The 4,406-nt window shown below is 42.6% G+C and overlaps 1 non-coding gene across 1 annotated transcript; it reads left to right on the top strand.

The window, feature by feature from the left end:
- Positions 1 to 3,521: 3,521 nt before the first annotated feature.
- On the top strand, positions 3,522 to 3,593 carry TRNAA-CGC (transfer RNA alanine (anticodon CGC)). The gene has a single exon. It is a non-coding gene; the product is annotated as a tRNA-Ala (tRNA).
- The last annotated feature ends 813 nt before the right edge of the window (positions 3,594 to 4,406 follow it).

Below are 4,406 nucleotides of genomic sequence, written 5' to 3'. Positions count from 1 at the left end.
ACACACACACACACACACACACACACACACTCACACTCAGGAATCCATCTTCTTCCCTTTCTCCGTCAATAACTCCGATTTGGTAATTTTGACTATCAGCCAGCTTTGGAAACTATTGAGATGGTTTCGTGTTCATCTATATGCCTAACTTATCTGTCCATTCACCTCTTTTCCTTACTTTAAAAAAGATTTAAGGTACTGTCTTTATTAAATATAGTCACTTAGGAAAGTAACCATTTAAGAAAATAGATAAAAAGATCAGTAATGTAATAGTCTTTATCTTCTTTCTCATAGTTTTATGTTTTCCAAATTTTCTTGCCATGTATTAGTATAATTATAATTTTTAAAAAGACTGAATCTTTTATGGATTAAAAAATTTGATGGAGTTACTTATGAGGGTTGCCCTGCTTATGTACTATTTCATACTTAGTGAGTTATCAGTTAACCAAGTATTTTTATTCTTAGGACTGTCTCTTCTCCCAGAGGACTAGAAAGGAAAACTTTCACAACTATTACTTTATATATTCCTGGTAAGATGGAAGACCTCTGAAATTCTATCAGTTTTCTGGTCTTTGGGGTTCTGCAACAGCCTCTGGAGGAATGATGCATATTATCTTTATAGCCAACAACGTTATATAAAACATAAAAAGGGCTTTCCTTCTTTGATTGGAATTTGAAATTGTAATCTAGCATGTTAGAGTCTGTGTTGAAGAATCATTTAAGCCTCCCTGCCCAATCAGCAGTCAGCAGTAACACCCCAAATATGTTAGTCACTCAGTAGTGTCCAACTCTTTGCGACCGCATGGACTGTAGCTCCCTATGCTCTCCTGTCCATGGAATTCTCCAGGCAAAAATATTAGAGTCAGTAGCCATTTCCTCCTTCAAGGGATCTTCCCAACCCAGGGATCGAATCTAGGTCTCCAGAATTGCAGGCAGATTCTTTACCATCTGAGGCACCTGGGAAGCCCAAGGGTGAAATTTATTGATTGCTGGGGATTGCTTCCCTCTAATGGTGAAAAGTAGTCATACCACTTCATTTTTAGTGTTTAGGTTCTTAGTCTCAAATAGTTTACAAATTATTTCACACCATGGTTTACTTTGATTACGATTATTACAATCTATGCTTCTGTGATAATATCACATGATATTGATGCCAAAACCTTTAGCTCATGATTTTAACAATCAAAGCAATGACAGCTGAGAAGTCATAGCTAGTTACTTCTCTGATTTCTTTCTGACTCACTAAATGTTTCAACTGAAACGACTTATTTCTGATTTATAATACTTCTACTATTAAAATCTTGCAGAAATGCATGTAATTGTTACATCAGCCCTTATCACTAGATAGCATTATGTATCAGTATGATTAAGTTTTTAAAACAAATTCCCATCATGTGGTGATAGCCTTTGGTGATAAATAGAACAAAACAAAAGAAGGATTTGGACAGTTTACTACCAGATCCAGGATTTGATAAATAATTCGCGCCTACAAAACACTTTGTCATTTTGAGGCAAATTGCTCTTAGGAAACTCAGTTAACTTTACTAAGGGAACTCAGTGAAGTTTCTAAGCCATCCTTTGGTGTTCCTTTCATCTGAACTCTCAACAACTTTCCAAGGTAGAAGGGAAAGCATTACTATCCCATCTTTTCTTTATTTTTTTTTCTTTAGAGGTTGAGGAGACAAGCTCCAAAAGCACACAAGATATCAGTCTCAGAAATGGGTCAAGAATCATGGTTCCCACTCTGTGAAATGTTTCAGACTCAGTATTCAATGTTCAACTGTGCATTTTCCACTTACGGGCCCTCAGATGTAACTCAGCCTGAGTGGCTCCTTCTTCAGGATCTCTGTCACATTTGAGTGCCCTTGCCCCCACTAAAGGGGACAAAAGAGGAGAGATGGTTGGATGGCACCGCCGACGTGATGGACATGAGTTTGAGTAGGTTCCGGGAGTTGGTGATGGACAGGGAAGCCTGGCGTGCTGCAGTCCATGGGGTCGCAAAGAGTCAGACAAGACTGAGTGACTGAACTGAACTGTCCCCACGAATCTCTTCAAATGAGAAATATAGCAGGCCTTCTAGCCTTCTTCCTTCTCTGTCCCCACTTGTCATCAACAAGTCTTGCTGAGTTTTCTGACCATCGTCCACATCCTATTACCCCTTTGTATTACTGTCCTAGAGTTGCCATAGCAAAGTTCCACAGACTGCTTGGCTTAGAAACCAGAAATCTATTTCTCATAGTTCTAGAGGCTAGAAGTCTGAGATCAATGTGTTAGCAGGGTTAGTTTCTTCCCCTTGGCTTGTGGATCACTATCTTCTTTTTGTTTCTCCACTTGGTCTTCTCTGTCTGTCTGTGTCCTAATCTCTTCTTTTAAGGATATCAGATATATTGGATTAGTGCATGTGTGTGTGCTAAGTAAGTCACTTCGGCCGTGTCAGACTCTTTGTGCCTCTATGGACTGTAGCCTGCAGGCTCCTCTGGCCATGGGATTCTCCAGGCAAGAATACTGGAGTGCCAGGCCCTCCTTCAGGGGATCTTCCTGACCCAGGGATCAAACCTGTCTGCTGCATTGCAGGCACCTGGGAAACCCAATGAAGATTAGGGGCCACCCTAATGACCTCATTTTAACTTGATTACCTCCTTAAAGACCCATTTCCCTGTGCAATCACATTTTAAGATCCTGAGGGTCAGGACTTCAACCCAAGAAATTTGGGAGGGGGCTGCAATTCAGCCCCTAACAACCCTGTTACTGTTCTGAACTGGCTGAGGGATGCCTCCCTTCAGCCCTACACTGTACAACACATTCCCACCTGGATGCTCTGCTCCAACTCACTGTCCACAGAGATCCATCCAATATACAAGTCTGATTATGTAAGTTCCTTTGCTTCTAATCCATCACCTGAGCCCCTATTCTTTGACAAGACAAGGGAAGACCTGGCCCTGCCTTTCTCACCTGCCTCTTCTCTCCACACCTCTTGTCTGGCACTCAGCCTCCACTGATGCTAAAATGCTTCATGACCAGGCCATGTTGCTTCATGCTTCAATGCCTTGGCTTATACTAATGTCCTTATCCAAGACCTTTTTCTTCATCTGCCTGCCTCTTCCTCATTCTTCAAAAGGTACAGAAAATGGGAGCCTCTCCTAGTTCCCGCCGGCTGATCAAAGCTCTGGCCCTCCGAGTGACCTGCAGGCATGAGCATATCTTGGTGCTTTATGAGTGACTGAGTAGGGGAAGATCCATATCATTCACTGTGGGGACAGTTTATTCAGGAAATGATGATCCACGTCTGACGCCTGGAACTTGCCTCTCCAAGGAGCTCTCCCTGGCACAGCGGATCCTGGACCAGGTGGCTTATATGAGCCCCTGGGCAAGTGAAGCTTCTTCATGGTTTTACACAGACACCCCAGGTTCTTCCCATTTATGGTTGGTTACGTATGTATTTCTATTTTACATACATTTTAACTTTGACTCCTACCTGTGAGGTTGGTACTCATTTGTGGAGATGTCAGTTTATATTACCAGGGGATGTAGCTCAGTGGTAGAGCGCATGCTTCGCATGTATGAGGCCCCGGGTTCAATCCCCGGCATCTCCACGTGGTTCTGTTTGGGCTTTCCTGGTGATGGCAGGAGACCTGGATCCTAATTTCCTTTTCCCCAACCCTTTCTCTTTGCCCGTTCTAGTTGATCTCAGGCTCCGCATCTCGAGGCTTCAGTGGGGGATCGGGACAATGTGGAATAACAGGGGGCTATCATGGTGGCTTTACTGTCCAGTGATTTTCCAGGCTGTAAATCACGCCGAATATGCCTGATCAATCAGAGAAATGACTCTGCCTTCACATTTTAACCAACTCCTACCTTACTGTAGCAGCTCATTTAACCCCTTCTAACCTTTTAAAAATAATACCATGTAAGCACTTCCATGCCAGCAACTTTATTGGAAATGTTACCCTCACTCTGGCATGTGATTGCTAGTAATGATTTTATTTACAAACCCCACTGTCGCCTGTGTGAAGCTGTGTCAGGAACCAACTTTGCCCATCCCCCAGCCTCCTATTATAATCAAATGGAATATTTGTGTTTCATGTTCCTGGTGTGTAAATTGCCCGGACAATGTCCTATTCATCTTTGTGTCCTCAAGACCCAGTGCTGGACACAGAGTAATGTACTCTGTGCTCCCCAAGCATCTACTGCAAATAAAGTTAAAATAACCAGCTCTATAGGACAACAGGAGAGGACTGTCCAAGTAAATATTTGGAAAGAGTTTTAGGGAGAAGCCTCTGGTAAAGGAGGTGTGGACTGGAGATGAAGGTCAGATGGAACAAGATTAGCCAGGGGTTGATCGTCACTGAAACTAGGTAATGGGACTGCATTTTGGTAGTCTCTCTCTGCTTTCAAATATTTAAAAT

This window comes from Moschus berezovskii, chromosome 5 (assembly GCF_049115385.1).
Source record: "Moschus berezovskii isolate FMDL1 chromosome 5, NW_MosBer_1.0, whole genome shotgun sequence".
Classification (NCBI taxonomy): domain Eukaryota; kingdom Metazoa; phylum Chordata; class Mammalia; order Artiodactyla; family Moschidae; genus Moschus; species Moschus berezovskii.
Note: the sequence above shows the minus strand (reverse complement) of the source record. Positions and strands in the feature narration are given on the sequence as shown.